The 25,567-nt window shown below is 38.2% G+C and overlaps 1 protein-coding gene and 1 long non-coding RNA gene across 7 annotated transcripts in view; both read right to left on the bottom strand.

Annotated features, from left to right (window-relative positions):
- The window catches only part of LOC140917282 (uncharacterized), a 219,376-nt gene extending 210,468 nt beyond the window's left edge, over nt 1-8,908 (bottom strand). For all 6 annotated transcript variants that reach the window (XR_012160779.1, XR_012160777.1, XR_012160775.2 and 3 more), the window contains exon 1: nt 8,180-8,908. This is a non-coding gene — a long non-coding RNA (uncharacterized LOC140917282). The remainder of the gene's footprint in view (nt 1-8,179) is intronic.
- Nucleotides 8,909-14,895: 5,987 nt separating this feature from the next.
- The window catches only part of ZIC4 (Zic family zinc finger 4), a 33,118-nt gene continuing 22,446 nt past the window's right edge, over nt 14,896-25,567 (bottom strand). Inside the window, exon 4 of the transcript XR_012160774.2 lies at nt 14,896-15,934. The gene's annotated coding sequence lies outside the window, so the exon portion shown is untranslated. The remainder of the gene's footprint in view (nt 15,935-25,567) is intronic.

Raw genomic sequence — 25,567 nt, 5'->3', positions numbered from 1 at the left:
ATAAACAGAAGTTCCAGGAATCTAGTTTAGCTTTGAAAGCATGATGTTATGAGCTATATGAGCTCTTAAAATATAGATTTATTGGCTTTTGGGGTCTTTGAAGTGTGATCAATAAAACAAAAAAAGTTGGAGTGTCAATAAAAAATGTGCACATAAATATTTTACATCTCTGTTCTTCTGAAGGGACAAGAGGCCATGCCAAATGAGGGACAGAGGTGAAGCAAACCCAGCTGGGGAACTGGGAGCTCTGGATCACTCTTGGTTTTCTCCAGAAACATGAAACCATTTAGGCCCTTTCCCTTTGCTTTATACACTGAAGAATAAGATCCTCTTGAAAATTAACAAGATCCTTGTTATTGTAATTACTAATTTCTTATATTGTAATTACTAATGTCAGCCAATTTAAACCCTATTTAACCTTATGTATTGCTAGCATTGAAATGTATTATTTCCTTTTCATTAAAATGTCATAAACATCAAAGACGACTGGCAAACTCTTTATCCATTGATTAAAATGACTTTGGACCCTTAGCCATGTGGAAACGGATCCTAATTTGATCTTTCATTACTTTTGTCCTATGAAAACTGGTTTCTAACTTTCTGTGCTTATGAATACATTCCTGTGGGAAAAGAAATAATATACCGGGGACACCTCTGCAGAGGTGATGTACAAGAAATGTATATATATTACTGGTTTCAGAGTAGCAACCGTGTTAGTCTGTATCCGCAAAAAGAAAAGGAGGACTTGTGGCACCTTAGAGACTATCAAATGTATTGGAGCATAAGCTTTTGTGAGCTACAGCTCACTTCATTGGATATAGCTCAGGAAAGCTCATGCTCAAATAAATCTGTTAGTCTCTAAGGTGCCACTAGTCCTCCTTTTCTTTTTATATATATTACTAAGTACTTTTATGTCTATGCTGTCTTTATGTTGCTGTGCAGTAAAATAAAGTATTTTAAAATGTCTTGTTAAAGCCCAAGCAGAATGTTAATAGGTGTGTTGGATCAATGAGCCAGGTTTGCTCTGCTTATTCCGGGTAAATGCCATTCGTTTGTGAACGGAGTTAAATACATTCTTCCTCTGTGTAGCTGCTGCAGGGGCCTCCTGCGCATGGTTTGTGCTGTTTGCGGGAGTCGCTGCAGCCGGCTCAGGACGCTCACAGCCCCAGCTCCTGACCCACATGAAGACCGCCTGAAAACTCCCCTCTTTGTGTAAGTGAAACGCCAAACGAGTATTTCACAATACCTGCGACATCAGGGCGATAGTCAGACCTTTTTCACAGCATATTCTCAAGCCAAAGGCCCAGGCGGTTTGACCAACATTAGAGGAAGCCAGCCTCGGCTTTGGCCAGACAAAGCGAGGGTCTGCACTCTGCAGCTATGAGCAGGTGAGCAATTGCAACCTGAAATGGCTTTATACTTAAGATCATAATAACCTGTTTAAACGATCAAAACACGAGAGAGGGCCCGAACCTTTGCGGTTCTGGGCACACAAGTACCCGGGGGAGGCCTGACTCTCTCTGAATGGATCTCTTTTGAGTATCCTTGTGCATCAATCTCAGTCTCCCTTCTACACGTGACCCAGCAAAATCCTCCCGTGGTGCCTCCCCTTCCCGGGATCCCACGCTCTGCGGTGTTGAGCTTTAGGTGCTGGGCTGCTTTGGACCCGATTCTGCCTGCCCCCTCCGCTCCTCACCCCGAAGCCAATGGGAGTTTTGCCACTGGCACCAAGGGGAGCAGGATCAGATCTTTTCTGAACGGCCTTGTGTTTGGGAGCGAAGCCTCGGGGCTGTGTGTGCCTCGCTGGCCCGGAGGACAGTGCCCCTCCGATCATCATCTTCCCGGTGGCCTGGGCTTGGCGGGCAGCAGAGGGAGCCCTGCGGTAACCCTGGCAACATGCCCCGAGGGCGGGGGAGCCAGCAGATTTCCAGGGCACTGGCTACTGCACAGACTTCTCTCCTGTCCCCCAGCCCAGCCCCAGGAACCCTGGTCCCCCCTGCAAGCGCTCCCCAGTGGGATGAGGGCAGGGAAGCAGGACCAGTGCACAGGGTAAAGCCCCCTCCTCCTCCCTTTCCCCTCGGGCGGCTGGGCTTCCCCGCCCTGGGCTGCTGGATTTCCAAAAGTAATTGTTGGGCCGGGGTGGGGGGAGGGTTCGCCATTGTGGGAGGTTTCAAGTGTCAAACGCCCGCACAGGTCTGAGCGTGGGGCTGGGGGGTCTGGGGCTCGGGGCCTTTCAAGGCTCCCCTTACAGACACTCGGTCCCTATACGTAGTTTTAATGCCAGCGTTTGCAGAGCCGCAGCGGTCCGTGCCTAGAAAGGCCCCGAGGTGCCTAGAGAAGCAGCAGCTCCTTGAGAACTTGGGGGGAGGGCTGCGCCCACTCCTCACCCCCAGTTATCCCCAGCTGAAGGTAAAATACGCCTCTCTCCTCCTCCTCCTCCCCCACTCCCTCCCCCGCAGCAATCAGAAACAATGGTGCTAATCTCCTGGCATTTGCGATGGTACAGGGATTCCCACTAAAACAGTCCTAGCAACAGAGGAAGAACCAATACAAGGCACGTGAGAGGCCAGGGACGTAATTAGAACTTCAGCTCTGCACCTTGTGAACAAACATGGCAGGGCGAGTAGCCCGGCCTGACCCGCCTTGCCGTTCCCCGGGGCCCAGAGCGGGTGGGGGGAATGAATGCTGCACCAGGACACAATCAGCAGCCTGCCACGGCACCAGCATGAACTGAAAACAGTGAGCTGAAATGTTCTTGGTGCATATTTTATCTGTCTAATGAGGCTGACCAGAGGAAATCCATCTGGCTATAAATATAGCTTTAGATAACTTGTCATCAAAAGACATTTCATCTTCTCGCCAATGGTCACGATACAGGTTGTATAGGTAGACGACATGACTACAGATGACGAGTGGCCATAATAAAGACACCATGTTTTTCACTCATCCAGGTGACATCATTACTTAATACTGTGTCCCATCATACCACTAAAATATAGGCAAATTGCATCAAATAGGGAATATTTCAAGATCACCAAAACATTTCCTGACGACCCTGAAACGTTTTCATCACATGGTATTGCTAAAGAAAATATTGCGGGGTGATGAGTCAGAGCTATTGTGTCCCATTGTGTGTGTTTCATACGCACACAGACTCAACAAACTGGAAGAAAGAAGAGCCATTGTAATTGGTGGATTCACTGACAGGTTATAGTAAAATATACCACAGATTTCTCTTTGCATTATTTTTAGAACACTTGCTTTGTTCTCATCCATGCTTCATTTATCCATCCATTTTGGCATTCAGTTTATTTCACCAGATGTAGTGTAAAGGGTGTTGAGAAGGAAACCTAAACACCTCCACATCTCAGTTTTTCTTGTCTAGACAGAGGATGGGGGATCCCTATGTATCTAGTTTGCAAACTTCATTTATTACTTACAGACTGGACAAAGTATACTCAAGCTTCCAAGACAACTTCTGGGACATAGCGACTGGACAATATTTCCCAAACATTACAAACTCTCTTTAACTACCAAAAAGAAATCAGCAGGTAATTATAGGCTTGACTGTATAAGTAATAGGCGTGGAAAATCCTAGTTCAACTGTGTGATCAAAGAACCAAAAAGGAACCGTTCTAATGAAAACTTCCTGTACAATAACAACTAATTATAATTAGTGTCTTATTCTAATTAGAGTTACCTGCACATCTTAACTTTGGTCTTTTCTGATACTAATGTGACCTGTGGACAGCAAATTCATTCTTTAAGAGATGAATAGCTAAAAACAAAAACATTTTGAACATTTATTTCATCCGCTAAAACTGGATAACACTAGGCACACTTCTCAAAAACACTTGTTTGTTAGGTAGAATGCACTGTTTGGAAGAACTGACAAATTGTTTAGTGTTGCTGGCCAGGAAATAAACCTTACCTTTATCAAAATGGCTAGAAAATTATCTTTGATATTTAATTTTCTAGCCAAAAATGGTGGATTGTCTATCTTTATTACCTAATAAAGCAGTGTTTGTGAGAAGTATGCAAGATGTAACTCAGTTTTATCAGGTGAAATGAATGGTTCAAGATAAAAAAAATTAATTCCGAAGATGATAAGACTACTATGAAATAAATATATGTCCTGTCCCATAAATATATGGCATAATATAAACGAATCTCCAGCTATCGCTAGACAAAACCGTCTATTATTTATGGGATAGGCCAGGTGTTTATTTCATACTAGTCTTATCTTCAGAATTCGTTTTCTTACCGTGTAAAAAAGTTGTAGTTATTTTCTAGGCCCAAAAGAATATAAACATCTATTGCTGAAATAAACCTTTAGTTGATTCTTGGGTATCAAATGCAGTTATTTTAAAATAATAATTTGCCCCTAAGTTTACAGAACCATCAGTCTGTGCTTTAACCAGCAAATCCCTGTTCAGACTGATTCTAATATAAAATAAAAATCTTAGATAACACTTTGCATAACTGTGTTGCTCGTAAATGACTTGCCTTCCAATAAAAGGTTCACTCTAATGATTAAAGAAAAGGAGTACTTGTGGTACCTTAGAGACTAACCAATTTATTTGAGCATAAGCTTTCCCGTGAGCTACAGCTCAGAAGTGAGCTGTAGCTCACGAAAGCTTATGCTCAAATAAATTGGTTAGTCTCTAAGGTGCCACAAATACTCCTTTTCTTTTTGCGAATACAGACTAACACGGCTGTTACTCTGAAACTCTAATGAATAGTTTTTCTTTCAGATACAATTCTACAAAAGAGCTAATCCGAAACAATTCTGGGTAGTTGCCCATCATGTAATTATATATGTTTTAACTCATTTCCTGGCTGATTTGTTTCTTAACCAAGACATTTTTCCTAATAACTGTTCTATTTTTATTATTAATTATTGTTATTGTTATTATTTTGTTTATTTTGGTCTACTTGAATTCAGAGGATGAACGGTTTCCACTACAACATTGCTTTAAATATCAACTGGCTTTAAAATTCACTCTTTCCTCCTTTAGGGATACATGTTATGTTATTCTAGGTCACTACTGACCTATAAGCCTAAGTGAACATGTGTCCACATCAAAAACAGCCACATAAAAGCAAATAACCTAAGTACCATTTCAGCCTACAGGGAAGGTTGCTTCCTCCAGATGAAGTTGGAGTATTAGCAAGCAGAACATTCGACAGAAACTTAGTATTAGTCCTTATCTTCAAGATAAAGAGAGTCCTTAATAGTTATAGCCTTCAGTATTGAATGTAGGTACGCCTCAAGGGCAAAAATATCTTTCGGGATTGGAGTATGCACTCTAGAGACATCTGTGTGAATAGAACTGAGGTGATGCAATCTATCTAAATAGATTTTTATTTTTTTTTATTTTTTTGCTTACAAATGACTGCTCCTGCACCCCGATGAATTATTTTTTTCAAATAGCATTACTACATTTCAGTAAAGGAGATCATACATACTTGTTGATAAAAAATAGTTACATACGAATTATAATACTGACAACCAGTAGCAGCTGAAAACTTCGTTCCTGTGTTTTGTAACCATACTTTTGCAAGTATGGCTTGTTTCAAAGTTATAATGCCCGCTTCTGCATCTCATTTTGTTTCAACTGCTAAATTAATGACAGATCAAAAATGGGGCTTACAGTATTTTTAATAAGCTGAACTTTTAAAAATGTTCCTAACTAACATGTAGCAGTAAAACAAACCATATTCACTATGCAGCATGTTCAAAAAGTTGAACATTCTTGAAAATCTATCAAAATGTTTGTAAATGCAGCTGGTAAGTGGCAAGTCAATGTACAGCAACTGTTTGCAATATGTTTTGTGCTGTTCATATTGGCCAGCACTGTATGTTATAGACTGGAAGTACAAGCAAGAATTCAGACATTAACGCACTTTGTAAAATGCAGCTGCGACAATACTCTAGTCCAGAGGACAGCTTTATCACACTCCTCCAAATAATAAGGCAGTCTTTCAGACAAAAGCGTACACCTCAGGTGGCACTTTATTAATGAATGACGCTCTGTCTGATAAATATCAACAATGAGTATTTTCTGCGGCTAGTCCCCCCCCGCCCCAATTCCCACCCCCCGCCTCCGACCTAATCGTATTTACATCTGGTGGGGAGTCCTAAGGGTCTGGACATCACCTCGACAGTATTCTAATTTTAAAGAGTGTAACACGCACTCCTTCAACTCGAGCCCAGATCCACAAGAAGTGTCATCTTTTTCAAACTTAAGGTCGATGCCTTGAACTTTGGCCTCCAATGATAAAATTCAAATAGAAAATGCCGGTTCTAACGGCAACATTTTTAGCTTTTATGTTGTTTCTTCCCTTTTAGGTAAAAAAGGTTCAAAGCATGCAGAATTAACAGAAGTACATAGGTCGAAATAATTTTCAAATACATAGCACACAGCGTATGATCTGTGTTGCCGATGTATTTCTCATGTGCACGATTGCATTCTCACATAATGTATTTGCAGTTTATTTATGCTTACAATCATCAATATTTGGAGCGTATTTTACCTCAGTCCTTTGAATATTTCTGTACTAAAAGTAAACTAATGTTGCAGTTAAAACAGTCACATTCTCTACACGATAGAGTAAGAGTCTGTTGATTGCCTTGACCACAAGATTTGTTTTCTGACCTTTTCGTAGATTTAAAAAAAAAAAAAAAAAAAAAAAACCGTCTGTATTCTACATGTTAAACGGTCGTCTCTTTAACCAGCAACTAGCAATCATCAGACATTAATTTATACGGCTTTTACAAATACCTAAGCTATTTAAAATGCTGAACTGGGTTGTGTGTGGCAGGGAACATCTATCTATTGAATAGGCAGTGTCACACGGTAGCATGCTCTCTTGTCAAGGCTGATTGTGTTTTAGGCAAACATTTGAGCAAACATAAAGGCAAAGGTCAAGTACTGTTCAGTTGCAGTGTGTGCTAATTCACCTAGCTAACCAATGGGGCAAAAGTTGCATTTTATGCTCGTACCGCAGACCAAACCATTGAGAAGGGCATTATTATCCGTGAGGTCGCCTGTGATAAATTCCACGACGTTCGACCGAACTACAGTTTGCAACAAAAAGTTCCTCCAGGAGTGGAGTCCTGTGTTGAGGAGTTTAGATTGTCACGTGTACGCTACACTTTACTCTTTACTAGAAAGGACCTTGCAACATAATGGTATATTTCTTTTCTTTTCCTTTGCTTCTAAACCGGCCACTACCGGGTGTTAAATGCGTGGGGCACTAATATTACTTCGTCCGAATGAAATTATGCAGCCCCAGAATAGTAACAGGAATGTGCAATTTGACTCTGTATTGCACGTGTGTGTGTGTGTGTGAGCGTGAGCGTGAGCGAGAGAGACTGAGTGTCTTGCTTTTTGTACCCATTACTCTCCACGTTCTTTCAAGACTATAAATCGATATTTTAAATGTGGAATACTGACATGGTTATTTGAGGCTAATCTGCCTACATCATTTTCCAGCGACCCTCGTGATTTTGATATGGAAAATCAGACCCCCATGCAAGGAAATGCAGATGTATCCAAGTATTGGTGATGGTTGTCAACCTAACAACACACAAGTCTCCCTCCCTCTCCCTCTCTCTCTTAAACCATTCCTGTCTCCTCAGTTCAGCCTCGAGGGCTCGCACTTTGAATCAATAGTCATTTGTTTGAACCAATGGCTGTGCTTCCATATAGGCAACACGTACAGTAGTTTTCATAATAAACCCGAGTTTCACAGTTGTGATCTTAAGCAGCGTCAGGTATGGTGTTTGCACGTGCAATAATCATCATCATCATCTTGGCAGTGAGTCTGCAAAAATTACTCCAGCTAAAATGATTATTAACCCTCCCGAAGGCTAGTGGTAGTCATTATTTGTTGCTTTGTGATATACAGTATATATCACACGACATTACAATCCCATCTTCTAGGGAGTCACTGATGCATTAATTTCGAGTGTAAATAATCTTGATTTTTTTAAATACAATTCCCAAACACAAGAGCAACAACAATTCGGTTAGAAACATAATTTTAAGCATGGAATTAGTTTGTTCTGTGTGAAACTAAATTAAAACTCCTTAGATATAATTTGTTTGCAGTGTAGACTTTCAACTAGCGCCCAGGCACACAACCATAAAACACGTTTAAAAAGTAAACTTACCTCAGCCTGCCAAAGCATTACATTTGGTGCGATTCTTCCTGAGTACTGTAAAAATTTGCTCCTTCAAGACGCTACAGTCAACACGGTGGATACAGTAACAAGAAAAAAGAAAAGAAAAAACAAAGGGCGAGAGATTTTCATATCTTTTAAAAAGTATAATCTGCCTCAAGTGTCTCCTATTTCTTTACAACTCACTGACTACGGCCCTTTAAACACCACCTGGGCAGTTTCACAAGCTTTAAAGTTTTGTGTGTGAGCGTGTGTGCGTGTGTGTGTGTGTGTAAAAAGCATTCAGAGGTATAAAAGTGTTCCCCTGATCCTTGGTGTGGTGTTTTTATATGCACCTCTCATTTCAGTTAACTTTTTAAAGATGAGAAAAGCTGGAAGCTTTCGTTTTCGAGAGACTGTTCTCGTTATTCATCTGTTTAGTCGCCTTAGCCGCACAAAAGCGTATCAGCTGCGTTATGAAAAATGGCCTAAGCCCAGAGAATGTCACAGTGGTCGACTTATTATTTTAGCCCGTCTTAAAAAAAACTCAGGGAAAGTTTGCTTTTGATGAATTCAATAAAAGCGGAGCTGCAACGGAAGAGATTTTAAGCTAAAATCATACAGCATGGGGGCAAAGCTTAAAACAGCCAGATGGCCAAAGGTAGATTGACGCTCCCCGTTTTCAAAACCAAGATGTAGAATTATGCCAGTTGAGCTTCTTAGCTGCATTAATCCCGATCTATCTTTATTTTTCCCCAGTTGAGGTGTTTTGCTTCTTTGGGGGGAGGGAGTTTAAGCTAGCAATATCAACTTATTTCCTACCAGACCCGGAGAATCTATGACTTTGTAAAAAGTCTCTTGGGTTTTGTGTGTTTGTTTGTTTGTTGCAAGGTGTTGCTTTTAATTTACCATCCATTCACCTTCACTTCGATAGAAAGAGCTTTCTTGATCATTAATAAAGATGAAAAGTTGAGAGAGCTGCACTAAGGGGAATCTGAGAACTTCCTTGTAACAACTTCTTATCCTTCTATAATTCTCTAGATACACAAGAAAAATGGCTCAGAGAATCTGTTATCACTCCTTGATTTATTTTTTTTAAATAAACACTCCTTCAGAATCAAAATGTAAAAATCAAATCCTGCCCTCCTTTACAGTGGAACCCCATTGATTTCAGTGGAACCGCAAGTTCATGATTAACTTCAAGAAAGTTGTACTGACTGTAAGTGATGGCGGAGTTTTGTCCCCTTGTATTTAAAATTGTGTCACCTGCTTTGATAACAGAATGAAGCTTTTGATGCCCTTCGTCTCCTGGAAATGCCTGCATCCAGGCGTTGTTTTTTGCAGAGATAGGAGAGTAATTGACTACACAACTAACAATGCAAGAATAAAACAAAGTTGTTCACAATTCTGTCTTTCTTTGTGATTTCTTTACCTCATGTCTGTAATAAATGTATTCATGTTACTGAAAACAATTAATAGTGGTTCATAATAAGGGGAAACTAAGGAAACCTGCAGCAGGGTAACGTGGTAGGGAAGGCTAATGACCTTCACCTCTGCCCTCTTCTTCCAGTGATTCTACACTGAGTGAGTCTGCGAATCTCCACTCAATTGTTGCTGGTAATTTGGCGCAATCTGACACGTTTAGCCACCGGGAAGGACAGCTCAGAGCTAGGTGAAGATATGAAACACTTCTCACCCAAGGTCAAGGACTCGGCATCGATAGGTCAGATTTAGCTAAGCCTGTGGCGAGGCACCTAACGCCCCTGAGGTTTCTGTTGAGAATACTCTGCCAATCACACTAAGTGCCACGCTGTAGTGTTTAGCTGAATAAATAGTTCACAAACGACACAAGTAAAACGGTGTCTAACATGCAACTATAATAACCCCAGCCTGTCTAGTAGGACATGTTACAACAAATGTTCCATTTCTTAACTACATTCAAGTTATAGTCACCTGTGTCTAGACGAATACAGTGTTTTCACCACCTCTAAACCAATTCCTGCAGATCCTGTTTGGCAGCATAAAGGACAGTGCAGTCATTTTAAATGATAACACAGAGGGTTTGTGTTCCATAAAGAAAATCATGTGATTTGATTTCTTGTCAATATCTCCATCTACCAATTAATGCCACCTAAAGGATGCTTGCCCCACCCCGACAAAATTTGCAACACGTCTTTGCATTTTCGTTCAATCCATGTTTTGTTGGTTTGTTATCTTTTATCTGAGATGTCTGTTGGTATGTGTGTGTGTGTGATGCACACAATGTTTTCCTTTAAAAAAATAAAGCCTTTCAGTTTTATTAGTTATTCATTAAAGTGATCCGTATCAGTCAGGTAGATATTATTGAAAAAGAAAAGTGAAGCTGGATAGTTTGACTGTTTCCATGAAATCGGATCTTCTCCTCTTCTAGTAATAGTTTTAATCTTACATTCACTTAACTTTGAAAACCATGAAACGAAAAAGAGTAAGAAATATCGGGGGTCGCGTTTGAAAGATTGGGATAAGTTAATGGGAAGGGGTGGGTGTCAGTTGCTCACTGTCACACAATCAATATGTGAGGAAGAAGGAACTCACTTTACGCGTTCCTAATGGCTAATACCCGGACTATGGGGGACTTGCTCCTTAATAGTTGTTCTAAATAATAATGAAAGTGATTATGATGATCTGAAAGAGGAATCACTGTGCAATGATTATTCGTGAGGGTGTTTTACTAGAAAAAGTTTGGAACTCAGAGTGAATAAAAGTGTCTGGCGGGAAGGAACAAAATGTGAAAACTCATCTCCGGTGTAATCAGAACGTCCTGTCCCTTTGGAGCACACCTAGCCCAGCCCCCAGGTGAAATCCTGGAAACAAGTTGCCATTCGGAATAATAAGCATGCACGTTCGCTGTGATTAATGTTAAGTATATCTGGATGCTGCTACAAACACGTTTTCTTCCTTTACAGCCGATGCTGAGTCTAATCATTGTTTTTCTTCATTCTGCAGCTGTACCTTATTTAATGATCTGTTGGTAAGAAATTCAGTGTAAACTTCGTTACCTATTGTACAGCCTAGTCCAGAAATGTTTGGGGAATCAGTATAACGAGAGACGCAACGATGCTGGGAATTCACGTTCCTTTGCTAATGGACTATGTTTTCCAAAAGCCGATTATATTTAACAAAAATTAATTGGAGTGAACAGAGAGGTCCATTTTCAGGTTCTCAGGAAACATCAGTTAGCTCAGATCGCGAGAAGTTTAGAAAACTTCGTAAGGTAGTTAAATAAATCCAAATGAATAGCTGTCTTCCCGAAAATAATATCTGTTTAATTCTGAATGGCATTCTAGAAAATGTGTATTTATAGAGAGCCCTCCAGGTGAATAAAATCCTAACACACACACACATACACACAACTATTACAGACTCCCAGACATAGATACGTATGCACATTTATTAAGTAAAACTGCGACTTTCTTATGCAAACGATAAGTACAATAGTCTAGTAATGGAGTGGAAGTAAGGAGAGGAGGTTCCACCCCACACTCAGCCGCATATTACCTTGGTCAAGTCACCTAATTTCGCTGTGTCCCCATTTAATGATCTAGAACAGTGGGCTAATAATGCTACCAACTTGTGCATAGATCTTTGAGATCCTGTCTTGAGAGGTGCTGTAATAAAAGCAAAGTGCCAATACTGGATTGAAATCTGAATTGCTCGCTCAGTCCTTACTCAGTCGAAGTTCTCTTTATAGTCAGAAGGAGTCTTATCCAAGTAGCAACCAAAGGATTGCAGAATAATGAATTATTTTCATTGTGGTTCGAAGGGATTATTGATACCTTAAAGGCACAAGTCACTGATCCTTCTCAAAATCATGGTTTTGTATATAATTCCTTCATTTTCCCTGTTACTTTTAAAAAGAGTATCTTCTAACCGACAATATCAACAAGGCTTTTTCAACTTCTACAGTAAGTCAGACGTATATGTTATTTTAGGGTTGCACATAATGTGTTATTTATATTTAAAGTCGTTTTCTTAGATGTCTTTAGGTACCTTAAGGTTCAGGAGTTACAGTATAGTTACAACTTCAGTATGGTTACTCTATCAAATTTGTTAATCTACACCTTTTTGGGGACGTCTGCTTACATGGGAACAAAGGCAAACAGAATTTGATCAAATTCATGCTTATGTAAAATAATAGAATGTAAAATAATAATCCTTGATCAATATTTGTCTTCTTTGTTTAAAAGTATGTTAAAAATATCCTCGCTCATTTAGCACGTCACCAACCTTAAAAGTGCTCAGATATCTTTTTTGTGATCTCTAGTGCTAAGGACTCACCATAATATTGGGCCCAATCCTATAATCCTTACGGAGTCAAAACTCCCTAGAGGAGTTTTTCTTTAGTCAGGACTGTAATAGGTAGTGTCCATTGTAATGATCTTTTCACCAAAGATTACATAGTGCCTGCGAGAGACTTATGGGGCTGGGGGGCGGCGGGGGATCCAAGCTCCGCTCCAGCTATGTGGAAGCTCTGACTTGTAGTTTTTATTCCCTATACTGCAAATGTCAGTAACATGCAACTTTAGTGCTCTGCAGTTAATAATTTTGCCAGAGGTCTATTACTAGCATTAATTGTCCCAATAAATTGAGATATAGTGTGCATAATGCAATGTAACAATATGGTTATATTCCACGTGTATGACTTAATTAAGCTATCTGCAGCCTGATGCTGCAAGTCAACGGGTGTGCAAGTGGATTAACAATGTACTGTTCTTGTATCCTCAGGATGGTGCATAATTACTTTACTGACAGTACATATCAATTTTTGATGATTGCAGAACACATGCTCACTTTACCAACAAGCGCTTTAATAACTCTCCATTGTGTTTTTAAAAAGCGTTGTTTGGAAATATTTGGAAGTCTCTGCAAACAGTTTTATAGGTTCTTAGTGTGTTCTTCAATGGGTCGAGGTTTATACCGGATGTACGTTTCATAAAGCGCAGTGATTAACACACAGTCCATGCCCCAGACTGAGAGTTTGGAGTTCCCTGATGCCATTAAACTCCCACCCCATCTTCGATCTGCAGAGCTGTCAACTCTGCTTGAGGGAGTGGATTTGATCCCGCTCACTATTTTTGACACAACGTATGTTCACGCAGGAAGATATGGGTCACTTGAAGACCAATACGGAATTAATAATTGAATGGGGGAGGTGTTCACTGGATTTCAACCCAGTCAGTGAACTGAGATCTGGGCATCACACGAAGGAGAAGTGTCCGAAGAAGAAGGCCCCCTTGATCTCCCTGGTGGGTGGAATCCTGGAGTGGATATGGTGTCCAGACACATGCTCCTGAAATTTGCAAACTGAGTAATAGAAATTACAAAACTCGATTACGACAACTCTGACAGGACTCGTTGGCGAATTCAATGTCTTTGTTAAAAGTAAGATGGCGCCAGAACCGACTCTCCCACCGTGCTGGCTCACAAAGTTTGCCTCTGTTAGGTATGATTTACTGTTTGCATCGGAAGCCAAAGGTAGACCTTGATGATCAAGTGACCTTTCTGCAGTGAACGTAATTTGTCATCCATAATTTTATTGGAAAGATAGGTAGTCATCCATCAGAATGTATTCAACTGCATTAAACGTTTACATAGGGAAGCTTGTTAAGGTCTTATGCTCAGAAGCTTCTGCAGTAATGCTAATGTTTTAGAGAATCAAAATCCATCTAGTTTAAAGAGCACCATTTTCTCATGCTAAGCCCATTAAATAAAATTATTCTAAATCTTTTCACCAGGTCCTTGGTTAGTATAAGAGCAGCAAGAGACTGAATAAGGTCAACTAGGTTTGGGTGAGTTCTACTTATTTGCCCGTCTCGGAGTCTATTAGAAGTGGAATCATTGTGGTTTCCGTAGTTCAGAAGGTTATTTAAAAACTTAGCTGAATAATGTTTTCTGGGAGTGATTTTCCAAAACCCTCAACAAGTCGGATAGTTCTATTTATTAGAGTAGATTGTAGTTATAAATCACATTGCAATAACTGTAAATCATGCATGACAATGGCTGCCCAGGTAAAATGTTTTAAAGCCCTTTTAGGGTAGAGATCATGAAATAAATCAATAAAAAAATATGTCCCAGTCAGCTTTTCAACAGAACACTAAGTTCACTCTTAAAATGTAGAGATGATAGTGTTCCTGTTTAAAGTGTCCTGGAAAAAAAAGTCGATTTGTTCTTGTACCTGAAGCAGGTGATGTTTATGCAGAGACATCTGAATGACAGCAGGAGTGAAGGACAAATCTAATAAAGCCTAATAAACCGTGAGAGTCTAAATGTCATTAAACTTACAAAGATGAGACTCCAAATCACCAAAAAGGTAAATGTCTTCATTAGTCTGATCTCTGAAGACTGTCGAACATTTCATTAATTTATAATTTATGATTGTTTGACAAATATTGAAAAGTATGTAAATATGAGAGGGATAATGTCTTTTCTGCGGGAGATGAGGAAATGACCCAAACTGTACGTGCCTGCTAGATTACACACGAGGTTCCATCTATCTGTTATCAAACTGTGCTTTCCCTTAATACAACATATTGTGCAACTGACAAGTGAAATAGTGCAGATAAACCAATGGTTTAAAACGTAATAAAGACAACAGCCATTTGCATTTTTTACATTTTATTACAAAGGTAATTTACTATGACACATTTCTGAAAGTAATTTATGAAAACATTTTAAAGCAATTATATAATGTATACAGCACTTGGAGGCACAAAAAGTCAGATAAATAATAGCATTATGGATCTTCAGAGACTTTCTGTGGCTCGCACAGGAAAAAAATATTTCGAAAAGAATATTTTACAGGGAAAAGGAGCAGCAGTAAAATATAAAAGCATAGAAATGAAATGCAGAATGATGTAATAAAGAGGAAATGTTACACTACTTCGGACTGGAAGTGCAGCATTATATATCCAAGGAAACAATTTCGTCTTTTCCAGATGACTGAAATCAGCTAATAGCGGTTTTTCCTGAACGCTACAGGCAGGTTGGGTATTTTTTTAAGAGGAGAGGCTTTTTGTAATCAATTTTTAATATAAATCACATTTTGTGGGCCACAACTTACCCTGCATGACTTCAGCGGGACCACTGAAGTGAGTTAGGGAAGCAGGACTTGACCCAGTTAGTTCACTCCCTTTCTGTCCCTCTGAGGAAGACTGTAAACATTACTGTATTAATGGGGGAGGAGGAAGAATATGGACCCCGTAATCCTTACTTGGGGATTATTCCCAGTAAAAATGTTCCCTCGTCTTGACAGGGCCTGTGTATGTGTATTAGGGATGAGAAGTGGAAATTTCAATGGGAATTGTGCTTGAGCAAGGACTGGATGATCCTACCACCACCATTTCGCTCTTTCTATTACTTCATGAAAAATATTAGGGATATTTCCACACTCTACCCCTCCCCCTCTGCAATTAAAGGCTTATCCTGCCCCATTGAAGTCAATGGGAGTTTTGACATTGATTTCAAGAGGAGTAGAATTGGGCCTTCAGCCAGAATGCAGTAATATTCATTAATCGTGAAAGTAGTATATATTTTTTTCTGATTTGGCCTGTTAAATTATCTGTGTGATACTTATATCATCGTTATTTTACAGTTTAGCAAACAATAGATTTTTGCTCGTTATCATTAAAAACAACAGAAGACACAGAAACATCGAAAGATCGGGATCAAGGATTAATATTTTCTTCCAACAAACGTTATGGCTCCAGGCTTGGCTTTTTCCCCCAAAACCTTGAACAAGAAATTGTAACATTATCAGTAAAGATTTGAAAACATATCGCATGAAACTTTATGTCGTATATTCAAAGGCATCCAATAAACAATAATTTATGAAGCTAAATTTTGTAAAAGATTCTAGCATTCCACAGAACATCTTACGTGGGGTTTTTTCCCCTTCTATTTGCATAAAGAGTGCCCTTTTGACAAATGCAGCTATAACAAGCTTGTAAAATAAAACAGAAATCTCAACTATTTCTCAGATCTATAAGGTTGTTTTATTCCAAAATCTTGCAAATATTTCAGTAGTGCGTGTTAGAAGTTTCACTGAAAGACCCCTGGCAGAGTTGATTACCAACTGTGAGACTCACTGCCACAAACCCTTTTCACCAGACATATTAAATCTCTTACCCTAAGAAAACAGGCACTTGTCACAATTGAAATCCGATTTATGGGATAGCAGTATGTAGCAGTTTAGGGAACCTTATATTTTACCTCTGAGTCCTTCTAACTGTAAATATCTAGCACGTCTTTCTCCCAGAGGTCTTATAAAAACTTTAATAACTGAAGTGATTTCAAAGTTTATAAGGGCTGCCTTCCAAAGAAGTATGTCTGCATGTTTGCACTGCTAAACTGCCATCCAACTTCAGAATTCCAGGAGGGGGGAAAAAAACTATTGACATTTCTTGTCCATTTTTCGTGAATTGATATTTCAAAGGAATAGTCAGCAGGTGATTCCACTTTTACCTCACTGTTGTACACTTTTCCTTATGGCAATATAAATATTAGAAATGAAGAAAGCTGGAATGGTCCCAATGCACATACACTCCGTTCCTCTGGGAAACTGGGGCATAACGGGGAAAAGATGAAGCTGGCATGTACTTTCAGTTATTTTAGCAACCCGACCCTAAACAAATTCCAGTTGAGGTTAGTTGTTTTTCTGTAGCCCAAAATTCGGAAGGGTCGATGCTGCTGTAGGAAGGCCAGGACTTGACCGTATTTATACAGAGGGACAGTTGTATCACTGACTGGTCCATCCTCTGAAAAATATATGGTTGCATTCAGACCAATATTTATTTATTTACTTTATTTGATGAACAACACCCCCACCGCCTTAAGGACCTCCTAGAAGAAACTTTACCTTAGGTTTCCTTAACATTTTGAAGTCATTTCAATAAACAAACAAACCTCACAAATCTCATCACAAAATTGGGTCGTTGTCTATAGCCTGATAAACAGTGCATTATTTTCAATCACAGCCTGGAGTGAGCCCTCACCTTTTCCTGTAATGGAATTCGTATGTAATGTTTATTCTCTCATATTACACACACATATTCTCATATTATCACCTAAAGGTCTTTTTGGGTGCAGTCCTTCAATGGCACATTTGTGAATTTGTGGGTTAACAGCTGTCAACAGTTGAAAAGTGGCAAAAAGTTGCATTTACTTTAAAGTCCTACGAAAGTGATGAAAGAAGAAAAGGGGAGGCAAGGAAGAAAAAATTCATTGTCATGACAATTGATAGTTTCTGAAATTCACAAGTTAGTAACGTCTAATTAAGGTTAAAAAAATGCTTCTGATGTGTCAACTCTAGTGGGCAAACCAATCGATTAGTAATAAATGGGGACAATGAAAGGGCTCCATTGTTTTCTGTTAAGCAATTCATAAGTGACCCCGTTTATATCTGAAGAGCCATGTTTTGATGACTTATAGTATATGCAAAAACAAACTTTCCCGCGGTGTTTTGGGGTTGGGGTGTCTCTGTGTGTGTGTGTGTGTGTGATGCTTTTCTTTCCAAATAGCCAGATGATTTTAAAAAGAAAAACACAGAGAAATGATAAATCGTGTCGCATAGCTAATGGCTGCAGGGCGCGTTTACCAATTCATAATCATTTATTCTTGGTGATGTATGACCCTTACTCTTAAATCTCAAAAGCTTCTATTTGAAGGTGTAAATAGCTTCCCCCCTCCTTGCAGTAAACCTTACTGCATTAGCAGTGATTGATCTGCTGTACAATTCGTCCCAGAGTGCTATTTTAGAGGGGGAACACTGGCTTTTGGAGATTAACTGGGGAGTCTGTTACATATTAATGAACCTAGGAGATATACTAACGTTTTGGTAATTTAGTTATTTGTGTCTATAGCTTTCGTCGTTATTTTCTCTTAGACCCCCGCGGTTGTTACACATCGAATTAAAAAGTGGTCCTTTAGCATCATTTTTTCAGTGGCAACTAAACGCCATTTAATGTGAAAAACAAATGTTGACTTGTCTCTTGAAGGAAGTGTGTTCTTGGCAAGACATCAAAGTGTTTTAAACTGTATTAGAAGATTTTGTTAGTTTGTTACCCGGAGCCCACGGTAATGTAATAAGATAACCTCTTGGTGTTTGAGAAAACCCATCGGAAAGGGGGGAAATGGTATTATGATGCGCTGGCTGCAAATATGCCTAAATTTACTTGGGATTATAGTTCTATCAGAAATGCGATGGCAGCTGTTGGCTAGGATTAAAAAGTTGATTAATGTGCTAATTAATAATAATCGATAGATGCACTAATACTCTCCCTGCAACTCATATGTTAGAATTAGGAGTGAAAAACTTCTAGCTCACCCTCTAAGGTATATCATACAAAGAAGTCAGTTTAATCTGAGTTCTGTTAAACCATTGCTTTTTATGAGGCACATAGATAAAATGCATCATCTTTCCTTGGGAATGTTTGACTGTGGTATATCAGATACAGAACACACTGCACGTGTTCAGGTTTAAATTGCACAAGGCTGAAGCTGTGGTTTGCTGTAGCAATATAGAAAGAACAAACGTGCAAGAAAAAATATTGTTAAGGTCCAGAAATTAACCCCGCCTATCCCTCAGGCCCCCTTCCCATTCTTAGTTCAATAGCAGAGCAATGTCCAACTCCTACGTGGAAAAATATGGGCTTCTAGAAAATTTGCTGGAATTTTAGAAATTATGAGGTTCTGCTTCCCATCAACTTTTACAAAATAGAGTTAATTATATTCGAAGGCCATTAATAGAGACTGCTCCGATATTAATTAATTCCAACAAAAAACACCACTCTATAAAACAGGTTTTGCCCTGATGTGACTTATGAATACAAAAAAAGCCTGACGTTCCCGCAGTTATAACAGGTAGGTTAAAATACCGTGTATGCCTAATATGTACAAGATTGACACGTTTTATACCCCATTTATTGCTGATGCACAAATATTTAAACGCAGCTCCCCAGAGACGTCTGTTGAGAGCAGGGAACAGCTACAAAAGTCAAATACAAATGGCCTTATTTTTAATCGAAGCAGATATGTTTATCTCCGAGTATTATGTCAAAAAGTTAAGCATTTGTTTAGAACAAACTCAAGAAGCAACAGTCTTCGCAAGAACATTTTCTGAAGAACAAGTGATCATGGGCTACTTGGCCAGTTGGCTAGGAAGGACCTTTTGTTTTCTTGGGCGATTTATGTTCTTTATAAATATGTGGTTTGGAAAATAAAAAGAGACTTGAAAACGTTGTTACAATGAAAAAGGACAAATTAGAAGACATTTTCCGTGATCAAAGGAGGAAGAGAAGCGAGTATGGGTATTCAAAAAGCTTGACTTATTCAGACAACTCCTTTGGAACAGAAGGGCAACAAGCGTGTCTTACATTGAAAAGGCGCCTCTATTCAGAGTGCAGGTGCGAAGTGGTGTGGCACATTCTGCCACATTATGTAAAGGTTGTTGGAGATTAGTGTTCAGACTTAATAACTAAAGCGCTTGATTCACATTGGAAAAAAGCCTCCTCATCCGTGAAAGCAAAATAATTTAACGCGTGATCATTTCGAGTGCTGCTGATATCCTAATACTTGCATTGTTCTCTGCAAAGTACTAGAGGAGAGAGGGTTGATTCTTTGGGAACCTATCATTTACAGCCACTGAACTCTGCTCAGAACTGGAGGTCTGGAGGGAAGATAAAAGAGGGACATAAGAGAAAAGTTGCACATTTGAATAAAGAAAACACTATAAATGTGGCACACACACACACACGCACACACACTTTCTCCTTCTCCCTATCTGCACACAGTGTAATCTGTCAGGAAGGTTGGTGCTAGCAAGGATTTGGATTGAAATCCAGACTCTTAAGAAAAGAATCCTTCCACTCCAACTTAACAATTAGTCATATTTATGTAAATGTCATTAGTTAATGCAACTTTCCATAAAAAGATAATCAGGCAAGAGCAGTGCATAGGTATTACCTTAAATGCATTGGCTGTTTGTTTCATTCATATGTTAATACACGTGATGCAGCAAACTCTGTGCCAGGGAGGGGGAGGGGGGAAGAAAATAAATTAAAAAAAAACAAACAAACAAAAGAAAACCCCGAAAAACCACAAAGGTCTAAGTTTTTATTGTGACATCAAGTGTTGTTATACATATTGGTGGTTTGGATTTCCCTCTTAGTCTAGCAGCCAGTTAGCCTTGCTGGATTGTTATTCCACAAAGTTTTTCTTCTTGTAGGTATTAATTTTAAACATTAAAATCTTATGATCTGCCAAAAATTTCATGAATGAGTGTGACCCTTTGGTATACAAATATGCTGAACACCCATTTCAGAACTATCAGAGATAAAGTATCGTTTAATAGGGTACGTATCAATAATAATTGCAATACCTTCCCCGCCCCCCTTTTAATATAAGCATTTTATGGGCATTTCCATAAATTCTATATAAGAATAAAGGCTATAATGGGAACAAGGTGAGAAAGCTGTTAACCATTGTTTCATGAAGAAAAGGTCGTAAGTCAGGCAATTGGTGTCTGACCTGTCAGGATAAGGTATAAAGGCTTTATTCATGCAGTCGCTCACAATTTTCTCAGCTCTCACAAAAGTGTTTTTATGATTCTGTTTTCTTACCTCGTTCCTTAATTAAAAAGCTGAATGATTAAAATAGCACCTGCATAATGTCTGGACGACTGCTGCATACTAATTCAAGGGTCTTTACATCTAGTAATTATAACATAAAATCAGAGATTGAATAAAACAGAAGGATTTTGCCCCTAAAGCCCTGCTAATCCCCTTTTAAAAGAGTCTGCTGAAATAATTCAGAACAGTTTCCGGAAGTTGGATTATCGACTCTTTTTTGACTATTTACAATGAAATGATATTTCACACTTAAAGGAGTCTCTGTATTTCTACAACATTTTTTTAAGTTGTCCTGTTTTTTGGACAATAAAAATCAACTGACTCTTGGTTCTTTTCGTACCTAATGTTTTTTCAGCAATTTTTGCTAGTGAGCCTCAATTTTACCAACTATTTGAAAAAGACTGAAACAGCCTCAGATGTAGAGAACAAAAATTTCCTTTGTGAAACTCCAGATATAACCATTTTATTTAACACTTCAGTACTCAAGCCTTCCCATAATTACATGATATAACACAATTCAAGTGGGTCACTCTATCTTTAAAAAATTAACAAAAAGCAACATTTGTGATAAAAGCTAACAAAAAACACGTTAAGAAGCTAGATGTTTTAATACAGAGAGTTTTCATTTCTTCTCTAATGCCTTTATAGTGAACATAGAAACATATAGTTCAAACAAATACTGAAACTGTATGACTGATCAAAAGTTGTAAAGTATTTTGACTTTCACAAACATTGTTTTTAACCTGTCAGAGCTGTCAGGTATATAAAATCGGATCTATAGGTTGTCATTTTATAAGGACTGGCGCCTAGAAAGGCAGTCAAACGTCAGTGGAATGTTGGAATATAATCAGGATGTGTTGTTAACCATTAATTACTACATACACGGAAATTGTTGTTTAGAGATTGTGCTAAATTCTTACATGGCTTATTTTAGAAACAAATGTTTACCTAGCGAAGCATATATGATGGATTCAGTTTTTATATGTTACTAGACTGATCGCACTTTTTTTAGCTTTGCTAAGCCCATACTCCATAATTATAACTTTTAGAGTCAATGTACAGTGCACATTAGAAATAAAATGGTCCAAAACAATAATGTGACTTAATAATGGCATAATCTTGTTGGTAATAGTTGCATTAAAATAACCTGAAGTTGGTACATTTTTACTAAAAATGTTGCTTCATAAAAAGAGGAAATACACTAGAAATGTATTTTAATACAAGTAATGAGGATTGTCCCAATTAAAGTAAAACCTGTCTGAAGCTAATATTTACTTTTCCAATAGCTTACTCCAAATTTACAGTAGATAAATATTGCTGGCTAATACAAACAAGAGGTGCAAGATCACTTCCTGACACAGATTTAGCTTTAAGCGTCTAAGAGATTGAAACAATTCAGTCATGCACCAAAACTGTTTCCATAAACTGTTGCCATAATGCATACACTCCTTAGGTAACGTGTTGTTATCACTGTGAATATTGTCCTTCTAGTTTAATTCCGCAAAGCTTTTAAACCATCCACAAGAAAAAACTACCAAAGTTTCATTCAACTATAGAAACTGGGACTTTTGACTAAAAGCTTTAATTGGTTAACAGGCCCCATTATCATCATGAGAACAATGTGCTTTTGTTGGGTCTTTAAATATGTTTAGACTTTAGAAACATATAGTCTTCTTTCTTGTTCATTTATTTTAATGCACTTTAATTTGTACCCCAGGTATACTATTCAGCGTGCAACATCCTAAAAAAGTTGTAGGGTGCAAATAAACCAATTTATGGCCCAGAGGTTCAGTAAAGCTGGTGCCTCTTCACAAGTCATGTGGGAGATATTGGGAACCCGACTCCCTTCCCACAGCAGCATAATAATCGATTTCTCATAATTTTTATTTTATGTTCTCACAACACTTCAGACTTCTGTCGTGATCCGCTTCGCAGCCTACCACGCGTTTTGCTGAACCATGTTGATTTTTTTTCAGCTTGCAAAATATAACGAGAACGGATTAGAGTGAAAGTGGGCTTCCGGCCATGTGGTATTCATAGCATTTGCTGCACTGACATACGTTCAAAGAATAACGTATGTGTAATGCATATAGATTTGATATGTTTCAGACACCTACTTCTGTATAATGTAGTGGACAATCATGCAACAGCGATCGCTTTACAAAATGCTGTCCAAAGATGATCCTGTGTCAGTAGGGAAAGTACTGACATATCTAAACTATTCTTCATAGGCTAGCAGCAATGAGAAACGATAGACATGTAAGAGGCAGGCATAAAGACTTCACTTAAATGCTTGACTGGATACCTGTGAGCTGAGGGTTAAGTAATTTGGTGCGTAAACCTAACAGTTATACATACACTTAAAAACCATCTTTTTAATTGTAATACATTTAAGTGCGATGTTCCAAAGAAGCAAAATAATCAGCAAACCAATATTTATGGACAGCTCCGTGGGGTTAAATGAAGTGTATTTAACAGTATGCAGAGCCTAGTTTTCATGCCCCTTCATCTAAGTGATATAGGCGTGGAAACTGTGGTCTTAGTTTATTTAGTTTACTGATTCATATTTCTAATCTTCATTTCCTCGACATACAAACGTTCTTTTGTTAAATGAATGGTCTTTAATTAATGCACTTGCACAATGCAGGAGCTTGCATGGGGATCGATGATAGGAAGCAACAGGGGATGAATCCCTCCAAAATGGTTTGTCAGCACTGAGAAAGAAAAGGCAATGTCTATAAAAGGACCACTAATAATGCCCACACGTCTCTCACCATGTTGTCTAAGGGGACATTCCATCCCTTGTTGACTACAGTCAAGTGTAATAACTACATGTCTTCCCTCAATCATTATAGCCCACAGAATTGTATACTTTAATTAGCATGTACTGTTAGCCCTCTTTTTTCTTTTTGTGCCAATTTTGTCATCTTTTAAAATCAGTAAATTTTCTTTTTCTTTCTTTCTTTCTTTCTTTCTTTCTTTCTTTCTTTCTTTCTTTCTTTCTTTCTTTCTTTCTTTCTTTCTTTCTTTCTTTCTTTCTTCATATTCAAAGGTATTCTTTATTGGCAACATTCATACCACAAAAAGACAACTGTATGTCATCTCTGTGTTAGGCAACTTTAAAGTTTTGGTTAAAAGATAAGCCAATGCGCATGCGCAACATTCAATAAGCGGCACGAGGACAGCTACAGTATGCGCATAGGAGTGATGCATCATTCATAACTAGAAGAATAGGATTTAAAATGTCAAGTTTAAAAAACTCCGAGAATCCTCAAGAGGTGCTAAACTCTGCAACGTACGAAATGCAGTTTATGGGATATGCATATCAAAACAACTTACCTTTACATTACTTTAAATGATTAACTGATTTCAACTCAGTAAAAAGTGATCCACGTACTCTTGAGGAAGCTTATAAAAAGTGCATGTGTAACAATGATTCCATGTTGTGCAGGGATTTCTCTGAATAAAAGAATGCATTCATCATCGATAGTTAGAAACAGCATTTTTGTGGTAGGGCCCTAATTAGTAACTATTTGTTATTTTCAAGCATATTAATGAAATCCAAAATTAAGAAATCATTTTGAAGGAGTCTATGTGCAGTTGTAATGATAATCAGCGGAGATAAAGAAAAGAAGAGGAGTTTAATTATAAGGAACTCAATGACACAAGTTTTTGAATTTTCCCTCCTACCCTCTGTCAATATTTAAAGTACAATTTATTATAGCTAGTCTTGAAGTTTCAGGTGTAAAGAATACTATCTTGAGAGTCTAGTCAAAGAGTTTTTATAAAAACTAACCAGTATAATTTCCATTAAAACTAAAATAATTAGCATGAAGCTATATTAGAAACCAACAGAAACTAGGCGTCGCTGATCGATTATATACTAATTTAGTAGGATGTCTGCAATTACTATTTAACCCAAATTCATAATAGAAGGGAAAAAAGATGTATACATAGTGTCTTTTATAAATGACGCAGTATAACTGACACAAATATGTACTTAAAATGTTCTTTGTAAAAAAATGACAGAATTGATACTTTTATAAACATTGTAAAAATAATTCAATTACTTAACAAATTTAAAATAATATTTTCAAACACATAAAACAAAATTACTTCAGCACTAAACGTGTGCTGAAAGGCAAACATAGATGATAAAGAGTCTGGAAAGATATATAATATTCCAACATTTTAATTGTTTTGACGAGTTACATTTTACGATACATTTGTGATCATTATATTTTCCCTTAAACATATAAAAGAGAGGATCTTCACTGCAGTTTTACTCAGTCTTTACTTAGGCAAACTCCCACTGAAATCAGTGGGAATTATTAGAATTACAGGATTGGGCTCACAGCATTCTGTAGCAGCTAAAATAAAAGTACACTGATGACTTACAACTTCAGGGGATTCTTTTTACAAAAAAAAAAGTATTTAATGATCTGAAAATTTAAAACTCCTAAATAAACCTTGATCAGGTCATTATATAATCGCACACTGTAATGTTTATAAAATGAAGATACAAAGAGATGCAGTTTGACTGTCTTTACACTTACTGACAATAAAACATGGAAACATATGGAAGCCATCGGTTTTAATGCGTAACAATTTCGGTACATTGCAGTATATACATGCTTAATAGGTATCCCGAATGTTAAAATTATCAAAGCCTTTACTCCTAAGTGTATGCTGTTGCATTCATTATACTGGAAAGAAAACGCTTGCTGCTTACATACTA

Source organism: Lepidochelys kempii, chromosome 9 (genome assembly GCF_965140285.1).
Source record: "Lepidochelys kempii isolate rLepKem1 chromosome 9, rLepKem1.hap1, whole genome shotgun sequence".
Lineage (NCBI taxonomy): Eukaryota > Metazoa > Chordata > Testudines > Cheloniidae > Lepidochelys > Lepidochelys kempii.
This window is presented reverse-complemented; position numbering and strand designations above follow the sequence as displayed.